The 27554-nt window shown below is 38.0% G+C and overlaps 1 protein-coding gene across 1 annotated transcript in view; it reads left to right on the top strand.

The window, feature by feature from the left end:
- Nucleotides 1–4026: 4026 nt before the first annotated feature.
- Nucleotides 4027–27554, top strand: part of LOC135712960 (TWiK family of potassium channels protein 18-like) — a 171686-nt gene continuing 148158 nt past the window's right edge. The window contains exon 1 of the mRNA XM_065236067.1: nucleotides 4027–4223. The gene's annotated coding sequence lies outside the window, so the exon portion shown is untranslated. The remainder of the gene's footprint in view (nucleotides 4224–27554) is intronic.

Below are 27554 nucleotides of genomic sequence, written 5' to 3'. Positions count from 1 at the left end.
CAGTGAAGGATAAAACATCTTCAATTAAGAGAAAAGTTATTGGAAAAAAATACTTCGCTCGGAAAATGGTTCCCTTGATTTTCTGTGCAATTTTCCTCCATCGTAAAAAATGCTCATGGGAAAAGTTTTCCAGTTTATATTGGTTGTAGATTGCTAAGATAGTTTCCTTAAAATTTTGCCAGTGAGTTACGAATTTGTAAATTTCAGAAAAAATAAAAAAGTTTAACCAACATTTTCCGGGTCGTTAGTTTTGGTGAGGTAATTTCCTTATAATTTTACCACACAATGCTCATTCTAGTCGCTTGATTCATGAGTTATGAGTTTTCAAAGTACATAATGTCTAGGATAATCCAAAAACATCAACTAAATTAATACTTCCCCACCTCTTAAGGTGTCCATGTGGCTTATGAACAGTCCTTATACTACATTGAAAAAGTAACACCACAACAAAACAACAAGTATGAAAAAAAAACTCGACGCATTTTAGCAAGTACTTTTTGGTATATTAAAGGTGCGCAAAAAAAAAACATTAGTAGAAATTGGCTCAGCCACCACCTACGAAAGCCATTGCTTTGGATTGCTTCGTAATAAAAGATGCCATTTGGAACAGCACATGTGTCGTTGTCACATGAAGTGATAAAATGTTTCCCATATTGGCTTTCCCAATGTCAATAAGTTGATTCGGTGATTGTATGGCAGCATAACGCTTAAAGCTGATAAGTGATGTAACCAAATTCCGTAGAATGATAGTTTCATAGTTGAAGATGCTAAATTCAAATAACAGACTAAAGTGGTATTTTTTATACGATAGATAAGGAAATGAAGGTATAGAATTAATAGTTCCGTTAGAGTACGGAGGTGTGAAAATTTCATATAGAGAGTAGAAAGCGATCAAGCACAACTTTAGAAAGGTACAAATCGGTTTAATCATCTCTCTTTACCTAACTCCCCCGTTGGAGAGGGATGGTGAGGGGTATTCCCCCTGCCACCACTGGCAAAAAAAGATGATCACCGACATGCTCAAGTACCGACGATGTGTTTGAAACAGTTCTATCGATTTTTACCGCACTTAAGTTGTTATCTGAAGGAAGGTATCCAGTCGTAGGTTTAGAAATTGCAGCTATTGTTACCTCTACCACGGTATGTACTCCTGTCATCGTCGACTTGACGATCTCGATGGGACAGCTGCAAGGACCTTAGACAATTTGTATACTTTGACTATTCAGCTAGATATCGAATTCTCCACGGAGAAAACATACTTGGTCGTTTTTTCTAGGAACCATAGCCCAGCACAACCAAAACGAAACTTTTGGGTTAACCGATCACTCATTCTATGTCCTTAAAATATCTTGGGGTCTGGTTCCATTCCAAATACACCTGGAGATCCCAAAGCGAAGCGGAAATGCCAACAAAGGATCAATTTTCTCCGAAAAATTACCGGAACGTGGTGGACAGCTCATCCACAAGATCTTGTAACGTTGTACCGGACAACGATTTTATCGGTTTTAGAGTACGGTAGTTTTTGTCTTCAGTCGGCGGCTTAAACTCACATCATCAAACTGGAACGGGTCCAGTATCACTGTCTTCGTATCGCGTTAGGATGCATGCACTCGAATCATACGATGGGTCTCGAAGTGTTGGCGGGCATGCTGCCATTCTCGGATTGATTTTCGGAATTATCCCTTAGGCTCCTCACCCAGTGTGAAATTATGAAATTACTGGTGATTGCAAACTTTTAGAAGCTTCGTGAGCTAAACCCTCAAACTCGTTTTATGTCACTACGTGTACATAACACATGATGTCGCAGCATAATCCCAGTTGTGTTTTATACGCTAGAAACTATCGCTTCACTTGCAGCAGATCACTATTTTATTTCTACGGATAGTCTCAGATCTGTCGAGGCTATCGCTCCATGAGGCCGGTACAGCACTCCTCGCATTTTCTCATGAAAATACGAGAGCTTCTTTATCTTCAAGATCTTTTGTCATCACCTTTGCATGGGTCCCAACTCATTGCTCGATTCCGGGCATTGAGAAAGCGGACTCGCTTGCGAAGGTGTGCGCTATGGAAGGTGATATTTACGATCGACAGATCACCTTCATCGAATTTTTCTTCATTTATCGTCAACAGTCAGTGGAGTGAAGGGAGTTTGGGACGATGGCTATATTGGATCATCCCTAAGGTGTCGAAGTATCCTTGGTTCAAAGTGTTGGAGGTGGGTCGAGACTACATTCGTGTGATTTCTCGCCTCATGTCCAATCACTATTCGTTAAACGCTCACTTGTTCCGTGATGGGCAGGGGAACAGCAATCTCTGTGAATGTGGACAAGGTTACCAGGACGCATATCACATTGTTTGGTCATGTGCTGAGAATTGTGGAGTCAGATCTGAGCAGAACGATTTCCTTCGGGCTCGAGGTAGACAACCAAATGTTCCAGTTCGGGATGTTTTGGCTGGACGCGATCTGGAGTTTAGGAAGCTCATATATGTTTTCTTGAAGAATATTAACCTTAGATTGAAAGTTTGAATATCCTTGTATTTATTTGTACTTCAAATCTCCTTCTTCCTCTCCACATCCATAAAGTTTTCATCCACTAATAATAATAATTTTAGACGTTAATAATGTATAACGGAACTGTTGATTTGGCTCGGTAAAGTTTATTCGATTGAGCATGTTCAAATAAAGTAATGAACAAAACAAAATTTGTTACAAATTAAGCTAATAAAAAATGAGTGGCCAAAGCAGAATTGTGAATTTCACCGTATATAAAAAAAAAATCGTTTCGAATTGCGCAATGTGACTGGTGTCCGTCATTGTCCAAATACTCGTCACAACATCGCCATCATCAACTACACTCAGTTCTGTTTAAAGCGGTTTTCCTTTTCCATATTTTACTTTGATTGTTATATTGATATTTTAAACAATTTGTATTAAATTTAGTTGAATTTTGTGATCATACGAACAAAACCAGAGCCGACAAAAAATCGCGTATAAACAGAATCCATTGTACCTTGAAGCGTAAACTATGTTTTTTTTTTCTCCGAATGTGTTTTAGCTAGTTATGTAAATTTCTTTTGTCGTAGGGGAAATGGATGTAATGTCGGCCTTAATGCCTAATTTGGGCCTATACATAAATTCAGCAATCGACTAAATTTTCAATAGCAACCAAAAATATCCATTAGTACTGTCCCAGTGACGCGTTCATCTAGATAAAATTGATAAATATCAGATTTTTAGCGATGGGTCATATCTTAGATTCATAGGCCAACATTAGAGTACCGTTGACTAAAATTTTTCAATTAAGTTTCGATTGTTTTTAATCATCCACTTGTCTCATCTAAGAGTAGTTTTGATATGCATAGCAACAAAACTCACGCTATATTGCTAAAATGCCAAGCTATTTCCGTGGTTTTCTGATTTTTTAAGAAAAAATGTGATGCGGAACAAACTCCTTTTTATTACCCTGAGCCACCATTGTTAACATTGAAGTAGAACACAAAAGACTTTTTCTCACTATCTACAATCCCACAATCAGAGTGGATACGAAGATCAATGAAAATTGAGTTCGCACTCATCTGAACATGTCCTTTTTCCTAACTGTGTGGGCAACACACGAATTATACACACCGTTTGGAATGCTTTCAAAATAAAACAAAAATGATAACCTGGTGGAGTAACAATCTGAATGTAACATGCTAGTGGAATGATAAAGCATTCCACATTTTCAAACATGATCAACGTAAATTGTCCAAAAATACCTGAACCGAGAGAGCAATTCCGCAAATCTACAAAGTGAAAAAGTTGAAATCCATTTTTTCGCTTTTCACTTCATCGCCGCCACATTGGGACTGTAAAAATTGGGGTTTCACCGCGAGGGGGCTTTTTATGAGGAAAAAGGATCAGAAGTTGTGCGGTCGACCATCCTTTTAGCTCGTGGAAAGGAGCTACTCTACGAATAAATCACCATAAATCATTTTTTCTCAATGGCTCTTCCTTCCTTTCTTGGTTTCTATTTTTCTACAGATTCATTCCCTTCGGAAAGATTCAGAAAGGAAAGGACTACCCGACCAACCACGTAAACGTGGAGAGCACCTCCCTTAGCCTATGCCAGACTGCAGGCCTGGCGAGAGCTCAGACATTAATTCCTAGCAGCGCAAAGGATTATATCAATTGAAACCCGGAAGAGCGATAAAAGCGTAAGCTTCCGGAACTGTTCCTAAAGGTAAGAAGCCATGTAATGATTCATTTTATGAGGGAATGTCTTTTCGCTCAGTTTCCATCATACACATACATTTTTTACTTATACACACACATATGTAATGTTAATCAAGTATGTGGTGATGGAAAACAATATTGGTCCTAATAAGTATGATGTATGATGTTTCACTTTTATAGAAGATAGAACTTTGATCGAAAAAGAGGCAATTATTTGCTCCCTTCTATATTTTTGCAATCTTGATTCCGATAAAAGAACGGACTGCACTGAAATGAATGTTAACATTGTTTACACTATGAAAATTCCACTAGTCACAAAATAGCAGCATCAGTTCCGCTTGTGTCAATAGGACAAGATCAATGTCATTCGCCTCAATGTCGGTGCGAAAATGACATTGGTAATGATGTAAATGTCATCGGTACAATTAAAAGAATGCTATGGTTACAATAAATAGTGTTAATTGAGAGAAAATCATGATTTTCAACTGCCGCCTATTGATTTGTAAATTGACTGGAGTATTAACCCCGTACCACCCGATATTCTGCTTGCTAGGAATATCAGTGTCACAAGTGGAATTCAGTGTTGGCACAATATCTAATGTCAAATGACATTGTTGAGATCACGCACCACTGCACAGTGGTCTAAAATGTGAATTATAATAAAGATGCATTTAGAGTCTGATACTGAAACATTAAAAAAAAAAAGTTTTACATAGTTGTTCCTTTCAGTTGAGCCTTTATTGTGGTTTCAATTTATACAAGGGTGTTCCTTTTTACCATTGAAATCACTAATTTATTTTTTTTATTTTACTTTTTTTTATTATTTACCAATTCTTTAAATATTTAAAGTAAACTATGATCCTAAGCTATCAATTACTTAAAAGAAAAACAAAATTTCAACAACTGAGTGAAAAGTTACTAACAAAATAAATTGTTATTCAAGCAGGATTTAGATGCTTGTTCACTTTAACGGCTCCATGTAATTGTGTTACTTTTGTCATTTAATTTCGTTACAAATTTAGTTAATAGAAAAATGTACACATTTTCGCCACTGACAGTATTGTCATTGACAATTGACATGGTTTGCCTTGACAATGACTGTTAGCTCAAATGAGTGAACAATTCAGAATTGTCAATATCACCGTATAGTGTCGGGATTTTGCAGCACTGGTAAGCGGTCACCGTAGTCGACGCATTTTCTGTGATAGTCGACTGCCTTTGCTTCCAAAATTTACAAAACACTTTATAAAAGTACAGTACCAAACTAAAATGTCATATGACAGTCTCTGCCAGACAACATTATCGTCGAAAACCGTCACGTATTTATGCATTATAGTTTTTCTCATAATAAGAGCTGCTTATGTTGTACTTGTGTGAATTCTGAAAATAGCAAGCAGTGATGTTCTACTAATAACAATTCTGATCAGAAATGGTTTAATTTACACAAAATTGAGTTGTATGATACTTATTTGATAATATTCGTTTTGCTCGAATGTAGTTCTACCGGTTGTGTTGTATGAGAAAGACGACTTTAGAGCATGAGTGTACGAATACAAACAGACTGCCGCGCACGACAACGAAGCGAGTGTAGTAAAAAACGTGAACTGTTTAAAGCCCTGATGAAGAGGACAAAGTGCAAACTACCCTGCGGTACGCAATATGGTATGTTGAACGTACTGGACCGTGACGAATTCACAATGCCTTTCGCTCGTTAGATATGAAATTATTTAGTCCGCAATCCAATACGGAGAACCCATAGACGGCATGCGAGACAGTTACGAACGCTTTCAAAAAGTCGATGTAAATAAAGTCCTCCTGGTTTAGACGTTCGAGCTCGCAGAACAGTACGTTGGTGTAGCACAGTAAGTTAGCTGTTGTATACCGAAGTGGTATTGTTCGCAACGTTAGGGATTCTTGAAGCAAAGTCCTTTTATGGTTCAAGACAGGCTCAAGCTGTAAAAATTTATTGATTAATTAACCAGCTTGAATAGTTCAACAAATTCGTACTTACAATTTAGTGCCCAAACAATTCTAGGTGCGAACAATATACGGATCTTTAAGATCTAGTTTTAATCTGTAGGTTTAGTCTGTAAATTCAATAGTTTTAAGGTATTTCATAGGAACAAATTAGTAAATAATCTTACGAAATTCGGCTAAGGGTAATTCTTTCTCTCCTCACTCGAGTATTTCACTTCACATACAATATCAACTAATTTCAATCAGACAATAGACAATAGACCTATGTATACTCCCTACATCTGACGTTCGTTCGTTGTACCGGTTGGGTCATCCTTTTGGCTCACTTGTCCGAGGGGCTTGCACGCAACATCCTCCCCCTCATGTCGCCTCAGCTTCCGCTAGGCGTCATCTTCCGGTTCCACATCCAGTAGTGCAAGCTTGACGACAGGCCTTCGTAGTATGCCACCCGAAGTCATCACCTCAGCTTGTCGCACTGTCCCATCCTTACCAGGATACGTACGCACCACCCGACCTCTCAACCACCTATTCCTGACCTTCTCATCCGCTATGACTACCAACTCACCCTCTTTAATCGGCCTGACATTTTGGAACCACTTAGTCCTCCTGGTTATCGTCGGCAGGTACTCGGTGATCCACCTTCGCCAGATGTTGTCCAGCGTGTACTGCATCATATTCCAACTGCTTCTTAGCGACTCTCCTTCACTAACCGGGGCCTTAATCGGTTACTGAACCCCAGTTGAGCTCAACAGCAGGAAATGATTTAGAGTTATCGCTTCCTGGTCTGAAGTCTCCAGAGCAACGAAAGTCAACGGCCGCGAGTTTATCATCTTCTCAGCTTCAGCGAAGAGTGTTGCCAGCGATTCGTCATCCAGCTTACGCTCCGAAGGAATCGCTCCAAGAGCCGATTTAATGGACCGGACCATTCGTTCCCAGCAGCCTCCCATATGTGGCGCTGAGGGTGGGTTGAACCTCCACTGCGTATAAGTGTCCGTGAACGTGCTACTCAACTCCGCATTGATCTCCTTCGTTTCCTTTTGCAACTCCCGGCTGACTCCAACAAAATTTGTACCGTTATCGGAGTAAATCTCTTGCGGCGCTCCACGTCGAGTAATGAATCTACGCAATGCCTTTTTGCATGAATCGGTTGTCAGGCTACTTGCTACCTCGATGTGTATGGCTCTTATTGTCAAGCACGTGAATACCACTCCCCAAGGTTTAGCCACGCTCCGTCCAACCTTGACTAAGTACGGCCCGAAATAATCGACTCCGACGAAAGTGAAAGCGCGGACATGTGTCGTCAATCTCACGGTTGGTAGTGGTCCCATCTTCGGCGTCACTGGAACCGACTTGTACACTCGACACCACGTACATCGAGTCTTCGTCATTCGTACGCATGTTCTCAACTTGCCTACGTAGAACCTTTGGCGAACTTCGTTTACCACCGTCTCATCATTAGCATGGCGAAATTCTCGGTGATACCAATCCAGCAGGAGCTCCGTCACGCGATGTTCTCGTGGTAGTATGATTGGGTATCTTGCGTCGAGCGACAAATACTTTCATAAGAAAAACGTCAGTTGCTTGAAATAAGCTTATCTACAACGATGACAAATGAAAAAGTTATTTGTTTTTTATTTTAATGATAATTAGACACCCCAGTATTAATAACACCAAATTGAGGGCTTAACTGTTTCAATTTCAGGCTCTAAATGCATCTTTCATCCTAAATTCCTAATTGGCTTTTTCATACACCGGAGTATATAGAAAGGATGTAACATCACATGAATACACACATTTTTGATCTAAGGTCTGGAGGGTTTGTAAATGAATGTATGTGTGTATGTTTGTAACTCACTCTTTTCGGTTCCATTTTGTTTGTTTCTGCCCCACATAGAACCCTATTTAGCCTTCCTAGTGCATTGGGGTCATTTTTGGTCTGATTTTTTTCCTAAACACACTTAGAAAAATAGATGTAAAATTAGCTGCTCTGAAATTGACATAAACGAGCGTCAATTTTAACATAAAATTGAGTCATAATAGACGTGAAATTAAGTACAATCAAACATACTTTCGCACTTTTCAGTCTCGGAGAACTTAATTTTACATGACATGTTTGTTAATGAGACGTTATATCAAAGATGGATTCCGTCAGATGTAAGATTGAGTATTTCTAAGCGTGTAGGAAGGTAAATTGTATTCCGGTCGGGCGTTTGATTTTATGAGTTTGATTATTTTGGTTGTATAGCGATTTTAAACCTTATTTGTCTCAATGAGCAAAAGGTGTACGAAAATTAATTAAAATAAAGTTCTTCCCTGCAGCAAGGACTTGATTAGTTTATTTATAGCTGAGAAACTCAGACTGAACTGAAGCATATATCGTCCCACTCGATTGAACAAAGTAGGCAGTCAGTAAGATTCCCTGCTGCTACCAAACGGTACCATGGCAATACAAACCCGTTAACGGTAAAATAAACCTCCTGTCAATCATTCCACGCTATTTAATTGAACAGTGCGCACATTGGAAGAAAGTTAATGGTACGAGAATTCAAGCTCTTATTCATATAGAAGAGAGAATATATAGGCGTGCGTAGGATAAATTGGTTAGAAAAAAATAAAAATAAATTTTAATGAAATATTGTAGAAGCGTTCAGAAGCCACATGACAAGAAAAATGTAGAAAAATAACATTCATTGTGATACTACTTTCAGTACACTCATTTCACTAATAGTACGACACACAGGTAATGCGCGACACATCTATTCTGGGGAAGTGAAGTGAAACCGTGACCCTCAGAAAAGGGAAGGTGTCCAAGACCAAACTCAATAGAAGTTCAAATGATCCCGCAAACTTCATCATTCATTAGGCTAATTTGGAAACTAGAAGTCATTAGAATTCTAAGACAATGTACATTTTTACCAAATATCTTCAGGATTTTGATGAATAAAATAAAACATTGTTACTCTTTTCGACGTGCACGAAATCCCATACATTTAGAGTAATTTAAAAGATTAATATTTTGTTTTGACGACAATTTTTAGATAATTTGGTACATTGTACTTCAAAAAATAACTGATTGAAAAATGGTACTCCATTAATAAACGATTTCATTAAATTGCTCTAACTTCATACAAATCAGACCATTCGAGACACAAATTATACTGATAAACCTTCATCAACCAGCAGCCTAATTTTCAGAAATGTTGATGCACAAACTAAAAAGTAACATATCTTTGAACTTCCAAGGAGAGACAAAAAACACTATGTATTTTTTATGTCTTTTAAATTCAGATTAATTATACGCTTATCCACCTAAATCACTAGCACCATTTGGTAGAGGAAGATTTCTCTAATACTGCAGTTATTTTTTGGTGGCATGTTTGGATCGGCCAGAAATACGCGTTAAGAGTTCAATATACTAAATTTTAAAGTCCAGCTGGATAATCGAGATTTAAAATCTTTCCAACAGATCATCAAACTGGTTGCAGAGGCTCAATTTTCCAACAAACAAAGAATCATTTTCCAGTTTCTATAGCTTTAAATCCAACCGAAAATTCATAGAATCATAAGATACAGAATCCAGAATAATTCCTAAGATCCAGAATCCAGAAGAATTCCATGTTGTATTGGATTTACAGATGCGAGACTCCTCCAGTACTGTGTTTCTGATTGAGTTTCACTAGGTACTAGACTAGGCGCTGAACATGTATTAATATTGTTTGCTAAATATACATATCGGTCGAGAATAAGCAATAAATCACGAATTTAAAAATATTATCTTCTCTGATACATTCACATTATTGATATTTTACTCATGTTCTAGAAATATCAACAGGTTCGAGATTTTTTTTTATTCAAATTATAAAAACAGTTTAATTAAACTCAAATTCCTTCTAACGCTTGTGGATTGAGTGGTGGCAATAAAAAAAAACTATCGTCAACACCATGCATAACAATCCATCGCTCGGCTCAGTTGAGCAGAAAAACGATCAAGAGCACACATTGCACAACCCACCATTTATGCCTTCAACCTCCAACTGCACCATCCTCTTATTTCTCATGTACCTATGTATGAACATCCTACGTTAGAAAACAACCAAAGTAAAAAGTCTCTCAGAAGACATTGTAGACTGGAAAATTTATAATACGTTCGTATTCCATAAATAATGATTATTTTTAATGAACTAAAAAATATGCTCTGCTCTCTGCAGACCGGAAAGAGGAACCCAAACAACTAGCAATTCTTTATCAATGGGGATACAATGGGAGCCTTCTTGCTGCTCATACCGTAAAAAGCACATAGTGAAGCATTGCTCCAATTCTGTGTGAACAACAGCATGGCATGTGGCGCTGCTTTTTCCTGAATGTAATAAAATACTCTCGGTATGCGGATCCAAACAACTTGTTTTTCACTGCAACCTTGTAGCTGCAGTTGGGGGCATCACACCGATGTTTTCATTCACGTTTCACTGCTTTAAAACGGGGCTCGCAATAGTTTAAAGTTTCTGCGAAACATAAAAACAGAACTTGAAACGATTCACAAGCAATTTTCCGTTCCGACTAAAAAGTTGGATATTAAACATTCAGTATGTTTGTTTGTTTATCTCCATGAACCCTTATTTAAAAAAAAAAAAGTTTGAAATTAAGAGAGCATCAGCAACGAGATAAAAATAAGGGGGCTTGTACTAGGGTTTCTGCTACTTGGATAATTATACAAAAAAAAACAATTTTCCGAAGCAAAGCGTGATCAGACATTGTATGCCTCAGAAAATCCCGATTAGGACCTTTGGAGTGAGAGGCAATCACGCTTACCACTACACCACCCGCGCCGCTAAGTAATAACCAGTTATCAGCATATATAATCAAAAAAGAAAATATGTGAACATTTTCAATACCGTAAAACGGGGTGAAGTAGATCATTGAAGTGAAGTTGATCACTACATCATTAAATATTCGTTTCTAAAAAATGTTTTTTATTTGTTATAAGATAATAAGTTCAGTATTTCATTAAGTAGTTTCAAACAGTAGTTTTGCAACGTTTTTCCTAACAAACGATGCATTCTACTTCTTTAAATGTGCAAGTTTGTGGAAATGATAAGATATGCAAATTTAACAGTTCCTGAAAATCTTGTCAGAATCATGATTTATTCTGGTGCTATGTTCAGCGAAATTAAATACTTAATTTTGTTAATAGGAACTATTCCGTATCATAAAAATTAGTTTATGTGAAATATTGATGTAAATTACCTACATTTAAGCGTATTTTTAACTACTTTGAAGCAACCACAGCTTATTTTTTTTTTTTATCACCAGATTCTTCTTCATTGATTACAAATCAAGTATAAATACCAGCTTCTGAATTTTGCATTGCATAAACACCCGCAAGATTAATTTAGTTCTAAAAATAAACCAGATATGCATTTTAAAAATTCAATTCGGGTTAATATACACGTTTATCGGTGAAAAGTGATCAACTTCCTCCCGATTTACGGTACTTTAAACATTTTCTAACTGAAAGGGACGTTTTGAATGTTTTTAAATAACTACTTATCGCAGATGAAAGCCATCAACTTATTTTTAACAGTTGTCAAAAAGTATTTTAATAAAACCTGTACTAATTTCAATCATTTCTTTTCAGGTTTCGTTGACACAAATTTGGAAAAAAAAATCAACCGCTATAGGGTTAACTACCCCATTTTCGGCCTAATAAACACAACCCGCACTTAGTCTTTCTTAGTCTAGCGCAGTTTAGCACCAAACGGAATGTTATTATTACTTATGGCTTCCAAATGTATTTACCTTTCCGTATGTACCGTAAGATTTGATATAGAGAAACCAATTGTTGAGATATTGTCAAAAATATAACACTGCTTCTTGACGCCAAACTCGGCCTGCGGATTCTAAACTCGACCTAATGCATTGAAACGCAATTGAAACGCCAATGAATTAACTTCGGCCTATCGGATGAAGATAAAAATTGAGTTGGTCGAGCGTTTCTTTTGTTTTTGGGAATAATGGGTGCAAACCTTCATACCACGCGTTCTCATTGACTTCGTACGGTAGCTTATTAACTAAAGCATCGTACCAAACGCATAATTGACTTGTTCGATATGCTTTTATTCGACTATTATACATCAGTGCTTGGACCGATATGTCCGTAAAAGGGGAAAAAGGGTTGAAACTGAATTCAAACAAATCTGTACCGGGTGAAATTGTCCCACTTTGCGCATACAATTTCTTTATATAAGAGTAAAAAAAGGCAAAAGTTCGACAATAGTTGAAAAAAAAAATTTAATATCTCAAACTACATGCATTTAGTATCAAACTAATTCCATGCACAGGATGCCTAATTCAAGGTTAACAATTATCTCTTACAAAGCTTTGATTAATTTTCAGTTCATTCGTAGCTAGAATGCCTCTAGATGATGCGAAGGACATAAAGAAACTACACGTTTGTGCCCATATATTGTGAGAACTTGGCGAACAACGAAATACTCTCTAAAATAGTGTTTTGCCACAATAAATGCAATAAGTTTCCAATTTTTTCATGATTATTGTCACATTCAGCTCCATTTTGATTGTTTAGAGTAAATAATTGCATTTTAGATATTTGCGAATGACATGGGTTTGGGAAACTTGGGTTGACTTGAAGTTTTGCCGCACTATAGGCAATTCCAGCTTCCTGATGACATATCAACTCCTAAAATCATCATCAAAGAAAACGCAATCCTGTCCTGAAATAAAAATTACCCCTGGCCACACATATAGCATCCATCTTCAACCTCTCTTTAAATTATATGATCTTCCCCGACGGTCGAAGGGATTCTTTTGTGTGCCATGTCTTCAAGGTAACAAGTAGTCGGTATCGAACTGCATTGGCATCGCTGCTTTATGTGCAGTCTCAAAGCTTTGTTAACGGTTGATGTTACAGCATTTAAATTCACATTTGCCGCAGTACAATCTTACGCGAGATGAAAAGGGGTCATCAAGTCGATGCGACCGATCTTTCCGCTGCATTTGATAAAATTAATCACGAGATTGCGGTGAACTCAACTTTTTGAAGAAACGTGCTCAACTTTTTGGCTCAGCTCTGGTACTCTCTTCGGTCCCAAGCTAATCGATGGACCCCTCAAACCATAGGAACATCCACGAACCCCTCATGTTATCTGTCAAACTTTCATAGCGAATCAAAATAAACATAGTATAGTACTAGAATTTTAGACTAGAATGGGGTACGTTAATCGATTTGCTTGGGACCAATAGGCTAGTCAAGTAGTGAGCCAATTTTAAATCGTTAGTTTCCAACCGGTGGTTACTGTAATTTAATGATGTTCACTTTTCTATTCGTTGTCTTTTGCTGGCGATTTCAAATTAAACTTAGTCATCAAAGATCGAAGTGATGCCGTGTTGCATCAGCAACAGCTGGATGTTTATGGCAAGAACAGTTATTAGTTTCCTTTTATGTGCATCAATTATTGTGGACAGCTAAAATTATTGATTTAATAAATTTGTGGAAAAAAAAACTTATATCGCGATTATACGAAATGCCTACGAACATATATCGATAACCAGAATCACCATTTATTTTGTTGACGAAATTTTCGTTACCCTTTGTATTATCTTTCTACCTTTTTTTAGTCTCCGAATCGGTCGTACTTTTCTCTATAGACAAGACAGTTTCACATTTACCCTCCCAATCATAAGTTTGGGGCCACCTCCAAAAAACATGCAAATGTGTTTTGTTCATCTTTCTGTTGTTATACGTTCAATTTTCGTTCCCCTTAAGAAATTTGAAAGATATTGAATAAAACGAAATAAAATGAAAAAAAAAAATAGTTTTTCAGATTATTTAGTATAAGTTCACCTAAAGAAGTGGTTGTAGAACCCTTATTCAATACGAGTTCCAGTTGAGAAAATTTGGTGGATCAATTTTGAAAATATTCAAATCATGAAAATATGTATTCAAGTCATCGCTCAAAAGTTTGAAGTCACCCCACAGTACGATGTGTGTATCGCTCTAAAGTGTGGAGTCTATCTTAAAACAAAACCTGTATATTTTTGTTTTGATCAAATCCTTGCTATTTTACGTTAGTTACTCAACATTTTTTTGTTTTTTTTTTTTAATAAATTTTCACCTAAACTTACAACAGTAAAACTATATTCCCCAGACCCCAAACATTTGATTGGTAACTTGAATAAATATTCTTATGAATTAAATATTTTATGATTTTTCACAAAAGGTGACGGTGAGTATAGAATAAGAAATTTTGAAATGAAAGTAGCAGTAGAATTCTATCATTTAAAAACTTGGCCAAACCTATTCTGAGAAAAGCAATCGTGGCTATTCAGAGTAAATTTTTAAAAATGTTGTAATTCTGGGTGAACTTTTAGAGTGAAAAATTTCCAAATTATATTGAACCATTAACTTACAAAGAAAGTTCCATTCAATACCTGTCAATTGACCTAAAGAGAACGAAAATTGGACGTAAATGACACAGATATGAAAATAACACATGTTCATCTTTTATATTTGTCGAATCTTTTAACTTTGTCGAATCTTTTAACGGAATCCTTTTATGAAGAGCTTGTATTATATAAACCAGTAGTACCTATCACGAAATTAAATCAGTTGCAAGTGTGGCATTTTTAAGGAAACCATAAAAAGAACGAACCTATTTCGTTGCAGAAAACAACGAATGAATTCGTAGAACAAACGAGTGATTTCGGTGAATAAACGAAATTTTATTTTCAATGTGTTAGACATTGGCGTAGCTAGAACGATTATCTGGAAGAGGCCTAGAAGGGGGGGGGGGGCTGTTGCAATTTTTATTTTGCAAAACTACGGTTAAATAAAAACTCGCGAAGATGCTCCTTAATCAAATTGCGTAAAGGCAACTTGTTGTTGAGTATTTTTTTTTTTTTTTGATCAATCATATGACATTGAGGCTTGCTTTTATTTTAATGATAAAACAATAAATTTTATTATATTTATTTCATGACAACGATTGGGACCTTGATTGGGGGAGCCTTAAAAGCTTACTGATTTTGAACAAGCAGCGTTTATTCATGCTTTTTGCACACAGCGTCCGGATCTCATATATTTAAGCATCTGAATCTTAATAAAATTCTCAGAGTTGGTTAGTCCATGAATTTTTTTTTAACTATCGTTTATTTTTTAATATTATGAGTTAAATCTCTGAAAAAGGAACCTAAATTAAATTCTAGGAGTTTTAATTTCATGTTTTTTTCTTAAATTCTGGTTTTCAAACATGAATAAGTGTACACAGAATAAATTTCTACGAATTTCGTTGGTTTTGCCAGTGGAAAGTAGTATTCAATTGATAAGCAGCCGAACATTTTTTTTTTTCTAATGAGGGAGAACCCGATTGAAAGCGTAAAACCCAAACGCTAATGAATTAAATGGCCTGAGAGAATTTTTTTTTTGCTTACTGATTTATATCAGTCGAATTGTCCACAGCAGTTTTAAGTTTTTGCGTTACGCTCTACGCTTATGTGTTCCAGTATAATACTTTTCTCCATGTTAAAACCAATTTAAATGTGTCAATTTATGCTTAAAGCTAGAAAATAAAAAGTGACCCTTTCTGAAAATTTTGCACTCAGCTCACTCAGCAGAATGCAATCGAAAACGACTCAGCATGCAAACAATAATAAGTGAGGATTCATCCACACTACTGCACTCAAAATCAATCATGGTACGCTTAACTGTCTGTTTAGCTCAATAGGGTACTACTTTCCACCAGAGTCGATGTTATAATAAGAGTTTCGCCAAGATAAAATGTTGCGAACAAGCAGCACTGTTTGTGATTTATTTTTCGTCAGAGTAAACGGCAACCAGATTTTTTTGCATTAGCATTGGATGACTTTCATTGAGAAAAGAAAAATTCCAACGGAGCTTCTGGGAGACAAGAACGATTAAAGAACCTTTGAAATGTTCAAACAAGTGCTTGGTATAACTTATAAATACCACAATCTACTAAATAAAGCGAAGAAATGTTTTCCATCTCAAATTACTAAAATATTGTCAATAATGAATGCAATACTTGTAGTTCACTGGTTGTGGGAACAATAATGTTCATTTACTTTGCTGGTTTGGTACCCCACTTGACAGTTCGATTTGTACATCTGGCTTCACTCTTCGCGGGACTCTTATTATAACACTGACTCTGCTTTCCACCATAAAATCCCACAGATTTCGCCCGGCAGTCAGTGGTGGATTAACCAGTTTTACTCTATGTAGATTTTCGGGAAACGTGATTTCTCTACAAATATTGCTTCTTTTCAATCTACCTTTCATTGTAGTAATAGCGATATTATGTTAAAATAATATTGCGCAAAATGTGCAAAATTATTGGTAGTTTTAATTAAAAATGAATTTCGCAATACATTCTCAGGTCGGTTTTCCACCAGTATACGATTGAAAGCGGGTCGCCCTCAGAAGCACTAAGAAGCACTCCATTCTGAGCTCAACGAAAAAAATAAAAGCAAAGTAAATACAGAAACCTCTCCGGTGGTACCGTAAATCCACCGCTATTTCTTAGCTTTCCTGCAACCAATCGAGCTGATTTTCTGTAAATATTTTTTTTTATGGTCAACACTGAAAATCAACGTTATCAGTAGAAAGATAGCTGACAGGCGGACGGTGCCACCCACCGCATATACGGAGGAGTTACTGTACGAACGGAATCAGTGTGGCTCGCAAAAGCTACTGCTCGTTTCTGATGTTGGGTGTGAGTGAGTAATAAATGCAAAATTAAACGACTTTTCCCTTGCTTGAAAAAGGCTGGACTAAGCAGTAACTGATGAAATTTATTTATTACTCTGAATTTTCTGTTGGGCAGGTATGCAATTTAGACGACAAAACTGAAACGAAGCATTTTCGAGGCTTGGTGTCTTGGAAAAAGTTTCTCATTATAACAAAGACCATCCAACAGATAGTTCAAAACTTATCCGCATAGATCAGTGCTTTTTACTTTGGAATTGTTGAAGGCCACCGGAAAAGTTGTTTATCTTTGAAATAAATAACATCTCATCTGAAGACATAAAAATTTCACAGCCTTCTGTTTACAAGTTTTTAGCAGAACAAAAACAAAATAGATGAAAATATGCTGAAATGGTGGAATGGTGTTTTAATGTTTTCCAAGTTCCCAACTTGGTGACAGATAACCTTAGTTTCTTGTAACCACTTTTAAATAGAAGATGTTGCCATACAACGTAAATAAAAGGATTGTCCTTCACCGCCGCAACGGTATTTTTTCTATGGGAAAGCAACTATTTGTTTCACCATGTGTGGATGTCAAACAACAGGCAAGAATGCTATATGAAAAAAGTTTGATAAAGATGTTCTTATTTACCGTCCAAAACGTCAAATACAACAGCGAATGGTTTTGCAGTTGGGTTATTATCAAAACAGAAAGTCGTTTAAGAGAATCTTTTGAAATGTTTATCTAGAAATGCAGTTATCCAGGTACAATCTTAGATTATGTTATGTCCCAGGAAAGTACATGTATTTTACAGATTTTACCAACTTCACGAAGACAACGGAAAATATTCAGCGAACATAGAATTCTTGCCCTTTAGTTTGAATCCTCAGATGCTTGATTTGCTTCATGAAACTCACGGATGAATAACGAAAACTAAAAAACGTGCTGAAACAATATTATACTGGCCACGTATGGATCAGGAAATTGAACAATATGTTTCGAAGTGTGCTGTTTGTGAAAAGTTTCAATCTTCAAATAAGAAGAAACCATTCCCATGTCCCATCACGCAGCTGTCAACATTTGGGCATCGATTCTATCGAATTTGAAGGGTATAGCCGATTATTTTTCAAAATGGATTCATGTTGCAGAAACTAGATGGAAGACAGCACGGACATTGTGTGATGTGTTCCAACGAGTTTTTTGAAGAAAATTGTGTGCAATCATAATTTTTTTCAATTAACGAGAAATGAGATATTTATTTGATAGATGAAACTGTAAAGTGGTTTTTACATGTGCTTGGCGACAATCTTAGCTTCCAGGAAAAGCATTTCTTATTCAGCCGCTGTTTGATCGCCCCTCAATAATGAACTGATGCTCAGTGAGGTGGATTAAGGTAACTACTCGTTTGAGATCTGTTCTCAAATTTCCTTATTAATGATTTGTATCGATTTTTCTCCTTTACTTTACTTAAATCTTTGGTTTTTTTTTAGATAGGTAGGCTCCAATTCTACACATTGTAGTTTCATTTTGATACACGTGATCTTGACATTTTTATTTAAGGGATGAGTAATTCAGATTTTGATAAGTCTTTAGTGGGATTGACAAAGACAGCACATTATCTCACTACCTAAAGCCCCACGTTGCGAGAGCATTTCCAGTCGATGGTGTGTTATAATGCAATTCTTCTTTACCCAACTATTGTGTTGCTCCTCTCGTCATGACCAACGAGACTTGGAGACATACTTCAAGTCTCCGCGTACATCGTACGGGTTAGGCAAAAGATGTGCGTCTATCTTCAAAAAACTGTCGCATTAATGGCCCTTCGCTCATTTTCAACTTCTATTCAATTTTCATACTGCCGTACTCTAACGGAACTATCCACCTACCCTCTTCTAAAGATCATTCTCTAGCTAATAAATCATCACACTAAAGCTTCATGTTAGCATTTCCAACCAACTCTGAAAATCGCTAACTTCACATATGAAGTAACATAAAAACACTTTGAATGTTACATAATTTAGATATTTCGTTCGAAACGGATTTACTTATTCAATCGGGTTACTACGCGGATGTATCTACGCGCACACGTCACAGCATTTTGTCTATAACTATCTTGAAACAATACACACGGAATCCAGTGTTCAAGCTGCCAACATAGGCTAGTCCTTCTGTTGTATTGTCAAAGACATAAGCAAAATTAATTCAAATGTATCAAGTCAAAACAAGAGCTGTCACGCAGCTTCAACTCAATACCCAATAAAAAAAAAGTAAAAATTAAATAAAAAAGAATAAAAAAAATAACAGTTTACATGCATGGATGTTTGAATTAAGAGTATATTCTACAGGTTTCAATCAAAAGCTGCACAGTAAAACATTCTGAATATTACTAATAATGTAAATATCTATGCATGTAAGCTTGTATTTCTTTTCAAGCAAACGAGCAACAACTATTGCTTACAAAGATGGAAGCGTATGCAACATTCAAAATATATCATTAAATTTCTCATAACTTTAATTAATCTATAATGTAAACTTGTATGATATATGACGGTCCATTTATGTGTATTGTTTGTAGCGTAAATTTACACTACTTTTTTGAACTGCGTGTACCATTATTGCATTCCTATATTATGTGCCCATGGATGCCGAGATAAATTCCTATTCAAAATTTTTTTACAGATATAAAGTTCGAAAAGTAATGTAAATTTCCGTTACTATGATGCACATAAATGGAGCTTCATATATCATGCAAGTTTAAATTATATCGTGTAAATAAATGAAACATTGTATGTATTATATGCAACCGTCCATCTTTATAAGACCCATTTCTGGCAAGTTGCCAGTTTACGTGAAAAGGAAGTTGACATGCATGAGTGTTTGCATGCATAGATGATTACATCACCAATAAAACTCAGATTTCTTTATGTGTAGGATAAAAATAGGACTCAATCAATCAACCTTTGAGAGTTTACTACTATCTGTCTAATGTATTGGAAAAGAAAAAATGTTAAAACCATTCAATGTTTTCGCCACAATCACATGAGTGCAACCAAAGGAGGATCAGCCGCTTAGCATTACCTAATAAAAACTAGAAGCTTAAACTACGCGAGCAACTCGATATCTTATAAAGTCAGGTATCTTTGTTTACGTATTTTTTCTTTACGATAATGACTGTTTGTGGCATAACAGCAAAAAATAATACCCTTGCATCTTAATACTAGGAACAGGATAATAGATAATAGGAGTTGAAACATTTGCGTTTGTACTGGAATGTTCAGGCTTCATAACAGTTACACATTCTTGAAAACTAATCTAGGCTACACAACTGTAACTAGTGAATCCCTGAAAGTGGTATCAAATGGACCCAGGGCAAATATAAAATAGCAATATTTAGATTTGCACGAGACTCAAAAGTAATTTTAGCACATATCACTTCGCAGTCTATCACTTGAGTTGGCGATTCTGATTTCAGTGTTGGTAGCGAGTTGATTCTGCCGGTGAGGTGCTGGCGCTGCGTTTTACAAACTGTACTGGTGAACTAATGCCATTGTGTCGCGAGTGATTAGTTTAGGAAAGTGGACGCAGTCCATTTTTTTTACTCTGCTGAGATACCTCTAGTTGAAGCAGCTAGTATGTGTTTCGGGGTTTTTTAGGGTTTCCACCGCTGGCTGTGTGAGGAAGGGAAAGCGATAGTGTTGTTTTTAACACCGGTTGAAGAAGTAGCGGCAGCATATCTATAGGAGCTCTTCGAAATCATAGTGATGTCATGGATTCCTTAGCAAAATATCGAGTGAGATCTTTCCTTTATTTTTCTCTTAACTTTCATTCCGTTATTATATGGAACATTATATGCTTGGTACGGAAGGGTTCACCTGATTGAAGGGGCCTGATTGAGGCGAGGTGGATGGGGAGAGTGGAGGTGCCAACTCCCAGTTTTTGGGATCGTGAAGGGAGGGCAGGCTCTTCTTCCCACTCACGTCCCCCTGTTGGATCTTGGATGGCCTGTTTGTTGGCCGGATGTGTGATCCTGTTGTAGGAGGGAGTTTCTCGTTTTTCCCGTAGATGCGCGTATGCGATGTTGCCTTTCATGCAGTGACGGGTGGAGTGCAATTGAATGTTGTTGGACTTGATCAGGTCGAGCAGTGAGGATGGTCCAGAGTCTGTGGTCGGTTGTCTTGCTACAGTGAGTGTAAGTTCCATGTCATCATCATCATCCATAAAAATTAGCTCAGGTGAATGGAAAACAACAGAGTTAATCATCAGATAAAAAAATCACATTTATTTTTACTGTGGATTTTTTTTAGAAACTGTTAAGGCAGACGTTCGCATAAAGTTAACCACATGTTTGACATATTTGATGCATTTTGTTACTATATTGCGACACCTTATTATGTATATATATAGTAGTTGTTATCATTTATTACATATGCTTGGACATGCTTATAAATTTCAGGTAATTTATTATCAATAATAGCGGTGCCGCTGGTGTAGTGGTAAGCGTGATAACCTTTCACCCCAAAAGGCATGGGTTCAATCTCAGTCGGTGCCACCGGGGTATTTTGAGGCATAAAATCTCTGATCACGCCTTCCTTCGGGAGGGAAGTAAAGCCGTTGGTCCCTGAATCATAAGTTGATGGGCCGATAGGTAGAGTACAGGTGTGAGAGCTGTCTCCCTGGCGTCGGTAGCATTGATGCTCAGTACGGAAAACATCAGAACATCAAACATCAGAAAACTTCAAACAACATAGATCGACAGAAAACAAATCAAGAAAAAAAATTCTCGCTCCATGATACGATTTTTTTCCATTAGTTTATTTGTTTGCCTCAATTGTTACATATTTTATTACAGTACTGGTTTTAAGAAGAAGCGGTAAATATTTTTCAGGTCACGCCTCTGGAATGGGATTCTATTCATGCTTATCGTTGGAGGCCTGACGCTAAATATGTCATTAAAATTACTTCTAATTATGTTTAGTTATTTCCCGTCAGAACGCAATGGATGCAAGGAATGCGTTTCCAACTATTTTTTTTTGTATTACTTCCTATAATATAGTTTTATATTATTTTATCATCTTAATTTTTTATATTATTATAGTTGATTATTTTGTGATATAATTTTTTTTGTTATATTATATATTTTATATTATGATATTATTATTTACATTCCGTCTCGCACGCTGAGCCGATCAAGTCGCATCGGTCTCGTTGTACGACACTAGTTTTTGAGTTTTTGAGTTTTTCCCCACGCGAGGGTTTTTTCTCGCCAAAGTTAGTTGGCATAGTGTTAAGACAACTAGTGCGCGAGTGAGGAAGCCGTTAATCATACGCCGAGCGCTTTGATTACGGTCCAGCTTTAACATCAACATCTGTAAAATCATCACCACTATCGGTCCATTGATAGCAACAACGAAAGCACGTTAAATTGCCTACCGAGGCGAAAGAGGCATACCAGCTGCAAGGCTATCGACCCAACAGCCGTTGGGGAATACAATAGCATCGCACCAGTCATCTGCCGCCTCAGTGCAATAGGTATACCGTGTCGCTTTGTTTTCACCAGTATCGCATCTCCCCGCATGGTCCAGTATTAGATTAGGCTGGGTCATAATTAGGGTGATCCAAAATCTTGTAAATAGTATATATCTATAATTATTTTTTTTCTTGATTTTTTTTTCTCGTACTATTTTTAAGTAGAGTATAGTTAGGGTGATCCAATTTTTTTTTTTCAGTATATATATATATTTTTTTTTCTATTTTTTTTCTTGGTTTTTTTTTTGTTTCTTTCATATTACTCTTTAGTAGAGTAAAACTATATCAATTTTTTTTTTGTTTATTTTTGCATTTTTGTTTTTCTATTTTTGATATTATTTGAAATTACTGTAATTATTTGTAAAATATTTACCAAAAACACCATTGCGGCGATATTTAACCGCAATGGATGAAAATGATAAAGGCGGGGGATGGTCGCTTTCCATCTCAGACGACGAAACTCTTGATTCCACCTCACACGAAAGTCTCGAGGAAGTTGTGGAAATGGAAACCCTTGACGTTCCAGTTGACTCGCTCTCCAGCAAAAATACTGGAGCATATCCCAAGAAAAGATATCGCCCACAACCCTCTCCTCCACCATCTCCTCCTCGTCCACCTGCACCCCCCACACCATTGCCCCCGAAAACCTCTGCGCTCCCCCGCCTAAAGGCTTACCCAGAAGCCTCGAAAGGCCCATGGGTTGTTTTTTTCCGGCCCAAACAAAAACCTTTGAACATTCCGAGGATCTCTAAGGATCTTACAACACATTTTTCGGCCGTTACCGATATTTTCAAGGTAACACCAATAAAACTGCGCGTTACCGTTGATGACCGGAAGCAGGCTAACCAAATTGTTGCGTGCGAGCTTTTTTCATTGGAATACCGAGTCTACATACCCAGTAGTGAGGTAGAAATTGAAGGAGTGGTCACCGAAGCGAGTTTGACTAGTGATGATTTCTTGGATCCCGATTCCTTCGGAATCTTTAAAAACCGTGCCCTGCCGAAGGTGAAGATATTGGACTGCCTTCAAATGCAGTCAGTATCCGTAGTAGGCTCCAAAAAAACGTATTCCTTGTCAAACTCGTTTCGTGTGACCTTTTCGGGTTCAGCGTTACCTCACTACGTCGCTATTGGCAAGGTTCGGCTGCCTGTACGTCTGTTTGTACCTCGGGTAATGAACTGCTCGAAATGTAAACAACTTGGTCATACATCGGACTACTGCTCGAACAAACCACGCTGCGATCAGTGTGGCGAGCAACATCAAGAGGGCCCTTGCGGTGCTCCTCCAAAATGCGTGTACTGCAAGGAAAGCCTGCATACCCTGACTGACTGCCCGAGGTACAAACAGCAGGGAGAAAAACTTAAGCGGTCTCTGCAAGCTCGCTCCAAGAGAACACTAGCAGAACTCTTGAAGAATACCGCTTCATCTTCCCAGACCACACCAAAAAACAGTAACACGTTTTCCATTTTGCCAGTTGATGATCTAGACTCTGACTCAGAGGGCGGTGAGGGTAGTCCGTTTGTCTTTAAAGGCAATACGAGAAAACGAGCAAAAAAACACACCACCGAAAAGCCTCGTAAGGCCACTCGTACGGACCACCCTCCCACCTTGGAAAAATCAAGAGGTAACGGAAATGCACCGAAACCCATTCCACCGGGTTTTCAACCTTGTAATTATGACAAGAACTTTCCGTCACTTCCAGGATCATCTAAAACCCCAGATGTCCCAGTTTTTCGGCCAGAAAAGCAGCTGAATAATCAGCAAGAACATGCCCCCATGTTCACGTTTTCTGGTATTGTGGATAGCTTCTTCAGTATATTCAATATCTCTGACTCAACGAGGAGCATTATTAATTTAGTGCTGCCAATGGTGAAAAATCTTTTGAAGCAACTAGCTTCTAGGTGGTCCTTCCTTGCATCGATCATATCCTTTGATGGATAATTCTCCGAATGAGGTCGGGGATATGATCTCTGTTCTTCAGTGGAACTGTAGAAGTCTTATGCCAAAACTTGACACATTTAAATTTTTAGTTAACAACTCACTTTCTGATGCATTTGCCCTTTGTGAAACATGGCTCTCTTCAGACAACGATCTTGCTTTCCACGATTTCAACATTATACGCCTTGACCGCGCAGATTCGTATGGAGGGGTGCTTCTGGGGATCAACAAGCTCCATTCCTTCTATAGAATCGATCTGCCTTCAGTGACAGGCATTGAAGCAGTTGCATGTCAGGTTAATATTCGAGGTAAATGCCTCAGTATTGCCTCAGTATATCTTCCACCGAAAACCGCGATCTCTCGTCAAAGTTTCGCGGATATCTGCACGGCTATGCCGGAGCCACGGTTGATCTTGGGAGATTTTAACTCTCACGGTACAGGCTGGGGGGAACTGTACGACGACAACCGCTCAACCTTGATATACGACATGTGCGACTTCTTCAAAATGACAATTCTGAACACCGGGGAAGCAACACGAGTAGCCAAACCTCCAGCAAAAATAAGCAGATTAGACCTCTCACTTTGTTCGAGTTCACTATCGTTGGATTGCTCGTGGAAAGTAATTCAAGATCCCTACGGTAGTGACCATTTGCCAATCAAAATTTCTATTACCAATGGTTCATCTTCTACTCGCTCGGTCGACATCGCGTACGATCTTACGAAAAACATTGACTGGCGAAAATTCGCGTCCGCGGTTCTTGATGCCAGTCAATCGGTTGACGTACTTCCTCCGCTGGACGAGTACTCCTTTCTCGCGCGTGTCATCATCGATTGTGCGCTGCGAGCACAGACGAAACGTGTTCCGGGTGTTTCCGTCCGCAAGCGACCTCCCACCCCGTGGTGGGATAAGGATTGCACCGACGCGAACAGCGAGAAGTCCGCCGCGTTTAAACGCTTCCGCAAACACGGTAAGGTCGAGGATTTCGAGCGGTACACCGACCTCGAGAAAACTTTTAAGGGCTTGATTAAAGCCAAAAAACGCGGTTACTGGCGTCGGTTCGTCGATGGTTTGTCGAGAGAGACTTCCATGAGAACACTCTGGAATGTCGGCAGGAGAATGCGAAACGCGTCATCACCGATTAATGAAGACAAGGAGTACTCGGACAGATGGATTTTCAGCTTCGCGCGGAAAGTTTGCCCGGATTCGGTACCGGTTCAAACCAACGTTCGTGATCGTCCGTCGGGTAATAACGAAGTAGATTCCCCGTTTTCGATGGTGGAATTCTCACTTGCTCTCCTTTCATGTAACAACTCAGCTCCAGGAATGGATAGAATCAAGTTCAACTTGCTCAAAAATCTCCCAGACGTCACGAAGAGACGCTTGTTGAACTTATTCAATCAATTTTTGGAGCACAACATTGTTCCGGATGATTGGAGGGAAGTAAGAGTTATCGCCATTCGAAAACCCGGTAAACCCGCGTCGGATTATAACTCGTATCGTCCCATCGCGATGCTGTCCTGTATACGGAAATTGTTGGAGAAAATGATTCTTTTTCGTCTAGACAAATGGGTCGAGTCGAATGGTTTACTTTCAGATACGCAATTTGGATTTCGGAGAGGCAAAGGAACGAGCGACTGTCTTGCGTTGCTTTCAACTGAAATTCAACTGGCCTATGCGCGAAAACAGCAAATGGGTTCAGTTTTCTTGGACATTAAGGGGGCTTTTGATTCTGTTTGTATCGATGTCCTTTCGGATAAACTCCACGATAGTGGGCTTTCACCAATTATGAACAACTATTTGAGCAACTTGTTGTCTGAGAAATATATGAGCTTTTCTCATGGAAACTCGACAACTTCACGAATTAGTTACATGGGTCTCCCCCAGGGCAGGGTTGGTTGTTTTTTCTAGGAAGCATCATCCTGCACAGTTACAGCTTCAACTAAAGGGTAGAACAATCACTCAAAGTATATCTTTCAAGTATTTAGGTGTCCGGTTCGATTCCAAAAGCACGTGGGGAAAACATATTGCGTATGTGAAACAAAAATGCCAACAAAGAATCAATTTTCTTCGTACAATTACCGGAACTTGGTGGGGAGCACACCCGGAAGATCTGATCAGGTTGTATCGAACAACCATCTTGTCGGTTCTAGAGTACGGTAGCTTCTGTTTTCAATCCGCGGCGAAAACACATATCCTGAAGCTGCAACGGGTTCAATACCGTTGCCTCCGAATCGCGCTTGGCTGTATGCACTCGACGCATACGATGAGCCTCGAAGTACTCGCGGGTGTTCTCCCACTGACAGATCGTTTCGCGGAACTGTCCTTCCGGTTTCTTATCCGTTGTGAAGTAATGAACCCATTGGTAATAGAAAATTTTGAGAAGCTGCTCGACAGAAATCCTCAAACAAGATTCATGAGTCTCTATTACGAGTACATGACGCTGGAGATTGGCCCTTCTTCATTCAATTCCTCTCTTGTTTGCCTCCAAGACTTTTATAGTTCCTCTGTAAATTTTGATCTGACCATGTTGCAAGAAATCCGTGGAATACCAGATCACCATCGGTCGATGGTTGTTCCCTTAATTTTTGCAAACAAGTACCACCATGTTAGTAACAATAAGAGTTTTTTCACAGATGGGTCAACTATAAACGCTTCCACTGGATTTGGAGTATTCAACGAATTTCATAGCGCCTCATATCAACTGCAAAAACCCTGTTCCGTATACGTTGCGGAACTAGCAGCCATATTCTACGCAGTAGAGCAAATTGCCTCACTACCATCTGATCACTATTTTATTTTTACTGATAGCCTTAGCTCGTTGGAGGCTATTCGATCAATGAGGCCGATGAAGCACTCCTCGTATTTCCTGACCGAAATCCGAGCTAAATTGAGTACTTTATCTAACTGCTCCTATACTATCACCTTTTTTTTTTTTTTTTTTTTAACTCTTTATTTGTTCCAAATTCAAAATAAATTACATTTCATTTTTAATCTAGGTGCCCCAGTTACTACAGTAACTTACCAGCCTTAATTGTTATGATATATATCTAAGTGTTTTTACATTGTTCCTGTCTTGGCAATTCAGTATTTTAAACAGGTTTTTTAAACCTGCATGTCAGTATAACAATTGATAGCTTAAAACTAAATAACTAAAACTAAATCTTATCTAAGTATAAAG

Source organism: Ochlerotatus camptorhynchus, unplaced genomic scaffold, assembly GCF_037179485.1.
Source record: "Ochlerotatus camptorhynchus isolate MF236.1 unplaced genomic scaffold, CSIRO-AGI_Acam_v1.1 ptg000525l, whole genome shotgun sequence".
Taxonomy (NCBI): domain Eukaryota; kingdom Metazoa; phylum Arthropoda; class Insecta; order Diptera; family Culicidae; genus Ochlerotatus; species Ochlerotatus camptorhynchus.
This window is presented reverse-complemented; position numbering and strand designations above follow the sequence as displayed.